At 47.2% G+C, this 7,320-nt stretch overlaps 1 non-coding gene across 1 annotated transcript; it reads right to left on the bottom strand.

Moving 5' to 3' along the window:
* Positions 1–1,998: 1,998 nt before the first annotated feature.
* Positions 1,999–2,077, bottom strand: TRNAV-CAC (transfer RNA valine (anticodon CAC)). Its single transcript has one exon. It is a non-coding gene; the product is annotated as a tRNA-Val (tRNA).
* Positions 2,078–7,320: the final 5,243 nt, after the last annotated feature.

Genomic DNA, 7,320 nt, shown 5'->3' with positions numbered 1-7,320 from the left:
GACCTGTGGGTTGACCATAAGCCATGGGAAACACTTCTCTGACACTCGGGTGGTACTCAGTTAGCAGCAGCTGTTATTATCAGAGAAGCTCAGAGAGCACCCTGCTGAAGCCATTTCAGGGAGGAGCTCAGGGTGAGATGGGAGGAGGGGAAGGTGTGAGAGTTGTAGAGACAGGATTCTGCTCTGGCTGCAGGAACAGTGCCTTGTCTCTTGCTGCTTTCATGGTTTTTTGGGGGGGACTTCTAGTTTTTTCTTTCCTGGGTAAGTTGCACGTATCTTATGTCAGGGTCCTAGAAGCCAAGTCTAGGACAGGAATAGGGTCATTGTTCAAGTGATTTATTGGAGTCAGGAAAAGGGGAGTGAGCAGGACCAGCTATGTAATTTGTGGGGTCCAGAGCAAAATGAAAATGGGGGCCCTTTGTTCAAAACAATAGGGGGAAAAGTGCTTTTAAAGATACTAACTTATAAAACCTTTTCCTTTCGTCCACAATCTCTCTCTTAACCTGCCATGGTTTTTTTTAATGTCTTTAATGTAGTTTTAAGTAAAGGAAAATGTACCATTTAAATTATTAGCATGAATTTTACCATTTGTCTTTACCTTGTGCAATACCAATTTATATGCAAATATCAGAGTGTTTAACTTGAATGTGGAATCACCAGAATGACACAATTTGTACTTTTTGTGGCTCATCCCCAGAATTACCTCCAGTTAGCCAGAAGAGACGAACACAAGAGAGACTCAGGGGACTTCCCCAGTGGCGCAGTGGTTAAGAATCCACCTGCCATTGCAGGGGACATGGGCTCGATCCCTGGTCCAGGAAGATCTCACATGCCGTGGAGCAACTAAGCCCACGTGCCACAACTACTAAGTCTATGTGCTGCAACTACTGAAGCCCACGTGCCTTGAGTCTGTGCTCCGCAACAAGAGAAGCCACTGCAATGAGAAGCCTGTGCACCGCAACGAAGAGTAGCCCCTGCTCTCTACAACTAGAGAAAAGCCCGTTTGCAGCAACGAAGGCCCAACGCAGTCAATGCAAAAAAAAAAAAAAAAAAAAAGACAGACTCAGGAAGATTGGAAGGAGGGGGCCGTGAGGCACAGGATGAGCCGTGTCCTGGCTAGGGAAGCTGTGGCATGAATCTTCCCTTCTCGCAGGCCGTCCTGCCCAACCCTCAGTGGAAGAGGATTCTAAGGTTACAGCAAGCTCTGTGCTGGTATGTCTAAGTACCTGCGTCGGGGGTAGGTGAGAGGCTTGTCCTTGCCCATTGCCGGCTGAGTGTGCCAAGGGCAGCGACAGCTTCCACCATGCCCTGCCCCACAAAGCCTGTGTGCCCGTCCCCACCTCTCCCTGTGCCTGCTCTCAGGCCGCTGTCAGGGGTGGAGGGCCACAGCGGTCACTGGATGGGGCAGGGAGGAGAGGCTGCACAGAATGTGGGGTGTCAAGGGGTAGAGGAGGTGAGGAGGCAGTGGGAGGTAGCCAATGGTCCAAGTCCCTGTGCATCTCTCTTGTCTTAACTTACATAGGACTTCTTTATATAACAGATTCAAAGAAAAATGAAGAATTTCAAGATGGCGGGAATTCCCTGGCAGTCCAGTGGTAGGACTCACTGCTTTCACTGCCGAGGGCGTGGGTTCGATCCCTAATAGGGGAACTAAGATCCTGAAAGCTGTGTGGTGCAGCCAAAAAAAAAAAAGAAAAAAAAAAAAAGAATTTAAAGATGGCAAGTGCAGAGCGTTAAACCCCAAGCACAGGGCTCTTCCGAGCACTGAACCTAGTGTGACTGCATTGGTCCTATGCCCGTGAATGTCTCTGACATCATTCTTTTGCGCATCCATTCTTGATGTCTTTTTTTTTCTCAAAGCATTATTTTAAATGCTATTTATTTACTTATTTAGGCTGCGTCAGTTCTTAGTTGCGGCATGCAGGATCGTTGTTGTGGCCTGCGGGATCTCCGTTGTGGCACGGGGACTGTTAGTTGCGGCATGCATGTGGGATCTAGTTCCCCAACCAGGGATCAAACCTGGGCGCGGGCCCCCTGCATTGTGAATGCAGAGTCTTACCCACTGGACCACTAGGGAAGTCCCCATTCTTAATGTTTTTGATTGGGTATATTAAGCAGAACCTAGCTGGCTGTCCTAATTTGTCCCTGAGATTAGTATGTTTGATGAGCCATCTGCCTGGGTCCCTGCAGGACAAGCCCTCTGGCTGCTGTTCTAACCTTGTTGCCCTTTATGTTAATTGCACCATCTTGTTTCTTAGTGTTGAGTGCTTCCATTGGTCTTTACTACTTTGGAATTTTATTCTCCAAGTTCTTCTACAAAGCCCAGTTCTGTAACAGCTACTGTGGAGCGTCTCACTGTTGCCCCCTCAGCAACGCATTTCTTATTTATTTATTTATGTATTTATTTATTGGCTGCATTGGGTCTTTGTTGCTGTACACGGGCTTTCTCTAGCTGTGGCAAGCGGGGACTACTCTTCATTGTGGTGCTCAGGCTTCTTGTTGCCATGGCTTCTCTTGTTGTGGAGCACAGGCTCTAGGCACGCAGGCTTCAGTAGTTGCAGCATGTGGGCTCAGTAGCTGTGGCTCGAGGGCTCTCGAACACAGGCTCAGTAGTTGTGGCGCACGGGCTTATTTGCTCTGTGGCATGTGGGATCTTCCCGGATGAGGGATTGAACCCATGTCCCCTGTACTAGCAGGGGGATTCTTAACCACTGCCCCACCAGGGAGGTCCCACCAATGCATGTCATATCTCCCTGGTAAAAGGAGAGTCACCCAAGCCTTCCCAAGGAACATGGGCAGCTGGTGGGTTTTCCTGTCTTATACAGTAGGCACATCTCAGCATGCCCCCTCCTCTGAGGCTTTCTGTCCTTCCCTCCAGTTTGCAGTGGCAGTTCTGGCATCTCTGCATTGTCCAGTTTGGATCATTGCTTTTTCCAACCTTCAAGTACTTTCCCATCAGCATATTGGAGCCATCCCCTGGGGCCCTTGCCAGGGTGTTAAATGCCATATCATTGGAGAGGACCCCTCCACATCAACAAACTCTACTTAAACAGCTTATATCTCACTCCCCACCTTGATCCATCACTCTTGGAGTCTTCCACAGCCACTTTGGGCTTGTGTATGTTGGCCAGGTCTGATATATAATCCTTTTCTTTCCTCAGCAGGCCTAGCCTTTCCTGAGTTGGTCCATGCTAAGCTTTTACCCTGGGTATGAGTCTGGTGGCCAGGAAAGGAGGTGGGGCAAATCCCTAGGAGGGCAAGCATTGCTTTGTAAAGCACCTGTCTCATTTTTTCAGCAAGGTAGGGTGGGAGTGGGGCTCTGTCTTCCAGCAAAGGAAGAGGGACTGTCTGTAGATCTAGAGAGTTCAGGAGTATCTGGGTTTATCTCTTCAGATGGCCCCTTCCAAGAATCAGGATCCTCTCATTCCCTTCTGGGGCTTTGTCTCTGGTGTAAAGGGATGCATCTAGCCAAGAACTGGTCTTCTTTGAAGTTCTGCCACCCTTACCATTCAGTCCTGCACCTGCTCTGTGTGCCCTCCAGCTGCAGGAAATGCGAGTCTCTTTAAATGCTGCCAAGCAGGCCCTCTGAAATTGTTGACCAATTGAGTCTCATTTTCTCTCTTAAATAAATCAGCAGTGCTGAGCGAGAGCCACCCAATTCTGAGGTCTGTTTAGTGACCATTTCCCCCAGATCTCAGATGCTAGAGACACTCTGTCAGCGTGTGCACCCCCTCCTCCTTGACGGCATCCTGTTCAGCAAAGGTGAAAATCAGCAATCGCATGAAAGTGGCATGCAGTTTTTTTTTACCAAGGACCACTTCTGGTACCAACTGTTTTGGGTTGGTTTCAGAAGCAGAACCTGAGATGGTGTTCTTTGCTCAAGCAATTTTTTGAGGGAGCAAAAAAGAAAGGGGATGAGGAAGCCACCAGAGAAGGCTGGTGAAAAGCCCAGCAAGAATGTGGTCTCAGTGGCTGTCTCCTCCAGCCCGACCTCCCCGGGGCGCTCTACAGCACACAGGGGCTCACAGAGCTGTCCTCCTCTGGAGGCAAGGCATCCTGCCTGTGTCAGCCCCATACCAGTCAGTCATTGGCTTCCTCTCCCAACGGGGAGCACAGACTGTGTTATTCTGTCCTCCTTCTCAGAAACCTCTCTTGGAGGGAAAGCAGATCCTGTGCTTGCTTAGGGGAGAGAAGCTCGAAGAAGAGGTCTGGCCTTTGGCCCAGTTTCTCTGGAAAATGATTTCGGGCTTGAAGACATTTTAATTCATTGTAATGCGTGTCACTGATCCCATCTCTGCTGGGATGGCTGTTGGCATGGGGACAGTGAGGAGGCCTAGAAAATGCGGCTGTGTGGCCAGGTTTGCCTCCTGGGATCCTGTAGTTGGATAATGATGGACACCACAGGGATTGTGTTGCAAAGGCCTTCGTCTTTGTCTCCCCTTGATTCCTGGAATGTTCACTACAGGATCACTAATTATGGACTGAGTGAGAAAATCTATGTGAAAGCTGAAGAACTTGGGATATAGGAATCGATTTTCTTTTGTCAACCAGATGTTTCCAGTGGATGTGAGAGGAAGGGATGACAGGAAGGAGGAGGGTGAGATGGTTCAATGCCTGCTCTTTGGAATCGGGCAGACCTAGGTTAGAATCCCAACTGAAGCCGTGTAACTCAGACTGGGACTTGAACCCACAGGCTGGAACTCAAACTCAGCCAAAACCCAGATTGGGACATGAACCCATGGTCTTTTAACTGAGATCACACACCTGGTGTTGGGACTTAATGAAGCTCAGGTTCTTGATATCTCATCGCAGAAAGAATTCAGTGAGAAACCAAGTGATAGGTAAGAAGTGGATTTATTTAGAGAGAAACACACTCTGCAGACAGAGTGTGGGCCATCTCAGAAGGTGAGAGGCACCGAAATTTGGCATGGTTAGTTTTTATGGGCTGGGTAATTTCATAAGTTAGTGATGGGGAGGATTATTCCAACTATTTTGGAGGAGGGGCAGAGGTTTCCGGGAATTGGATCACTGCCCACTTTTTGATCTTTTTTTTTTTAAATTTTTTTTTTAATTTAAAATTTTTTTTAATTTTTGTGTTGGGTCTTCATTGCTGCATGCGGGCTTTCTCTAGTTGTGGCAAGTGGGGGCTACTCTTCATTGTGGTGCACAGGCTTCTCAGTGTGGTGGCTTCTCTTATTGCAGAACGTGGGCTCTAGGTGCACGGGCTTCAGTAGTTGCAGTGTGTGGGCTCAGTAGTCGTGGCATGCAGGCTCTAGGGCACATGGGCTTCAGTAGTTGTGGCTCAAGGGCTCTAGAGCACAGGCTCAGTAATTGTGGTGCACAGGCTTAGTTGCTTTGCAGCATGTGGAATCTTCCCAGATCAGGGCTCGAACCTGTGTCCACTGCATTGGCAGGCAGATTCTTAACCACTGAGCCATCAGGGAAGTCCCACTTTTTGATCTTTGATGGTTGGCCTCAGAACTGTCATGGTGCCAGTGGGTGTGTCACTTAGTTTATGCTAATATATTACAATGAGCATATAATGAGGCTCAAGGAAATCACATCTTCTGCAATCTTGGATCTAGTTAGTTCTAACCAGTTTTTGTCATGTCCTATGGCTATGTCATTCTTTTAAATGTGTGCCTTGCCCCCTTCCCCCCTGTTTTGCAACCATGATACTTCACAGCAGTGTGACCTTGATCATGGGGCTTGACTTTTCTGTGCCTCAGTTTCCTCTTTTGTTAAATGGGAATGATGCCTGTATCCACTTCATAGGGTTGATAATGAGGATTAAATGAGATAATGCAGGGAATAGATTTAGCACTGGGCATCTAGTGACTCCTTAGTAAATACTGTCATTAACAGTGAAGCATTATCTGAACTTTTCTGGGCTATGGGTGTTTCCGGCAGCATAATAGAATAGAAGAAGCCAGGGCTTTGAAATCGGAGAGAATTCACTTCCATTTCTGACTCTGTGACTTCCTGGCTCTGTGCTGTGGGCAACTTCCCCTCTTTGAGCCAAGGTTTCCTCATCTGCCAGGAAGGAGAAGTGTACCTACATTGCAGAATTTTGGTGAAAAAAACATCTAGCCCAGACTATGGCTCACAGTTGGTGCTCAGCTAATGCAGTTCTCTTTCTTCTCAATTTACAACTTAGGGTTTAGCCCACACCGTTATTTTATCACACATAACTTGAGGCCAGAGTTGACAATTAGATTTTTAAAGTTTCTCAAGGATAAGAAAGTAGGATGCAGAACCCGAGAGAGCATTCATTAAATGATCACTTTGGAAGCCAAAATACTCCTGCATTTCAAAAAGCAGTTAAGGATTAATTGGAACAGAAATATGCAGGATCAAATAAGCCAAGACCACAAGCTCTGGGATGCGGTTTTAACAGCAGGAGATGTAACCAGTCTTTAGGAGTGTCTGCTTCTCTTAACCCTTAATTACCATGATGATGAAAGGGAGGATGATGATGGCAGCTCATATGATAGAGCCCTTACTCTTTCCTAGGTGTGGTGCTAAGTGCTTAACACATCGTGTTCCTTTTAATCTCCTTTTTTTTTTAAAGTGTACAATTAGAAAAATTTTAATATGTGCGCATGAAACCATCACCATAAGATAGCATGTCTGTCAGCCACCAAAGTTATTATTTTTTTAATTACAAGGAACTGTTTTTTTGTTTGTTTTAAATTTATTTATTGGCTGCATTGGGTCTTTGTTGCTGTGTGCGGGCTTTCTGTAGGTGCGGAGAATGGAGGCTACTCTGTTGCATTGTGCAGGCTTCTCATCGAGGTGGCTTCTCTTGCTGCGGAGCACAGGCTCCAGCACTCCGGCTTCAGTAGTTGTGAAGCATGGGCTCATTAGTTGTGGCCGCAGGCTGTAGAGCACAGACTCAGTAGTTGTGGCTCATAGGCTTAGTTGCTCTGCAGCATGTGGGATCGTCCCAGACCCGGGCTCGAACCTGTGTCCCCGGCATTGGCAGGTGGATTCTTAACCATTGTGCTACCAGGGAAGCTGCCAAAGTTTCTTTATACCCTTTGGTAATCCCATTATCTTACCCCTCCCTGCCTCCACCCTCTCTGTCACTTCAGAGTAGTTTGCGTTTTCTAGTGGCTTGTATAAACAGGATCGCATTCTTTTTTTGGAGGGGTCTGGCTGTTTTTAATCATCTTAATAGCCCTATGAGAGTGATATTGTTATTCCCATTTTAGAAATAAGGAAAGTTGAATCTCAGAGAAGGAAACCTCCAAGGTTGTGAGCTGGTAAGAGGCACACTGGTATTAGAATCGAAGTCTGAGTACAGAGCCCCAGATGGTA

This window comes from Hippopotamus amphibius, chromosome 1 (genome assembly GCF_030028045.1).
Source record: "Hippopotamus amphibius kiboko isolate mHipAmp2 chromosome 1, mHipAmp2.hap2, whole genome shotgun sequence".
NCBI classification, from domain to species: domain Eukaryota; kingdom Metazoa; phylum Chordata; class Mammalia; order Artiodactyla; family Hippopotamidae; genus Hippopotamus; species Hippopotamus amphibius.
This window is presented reverse-complemented; position numbering and strand designations above follow the sequence as displayed.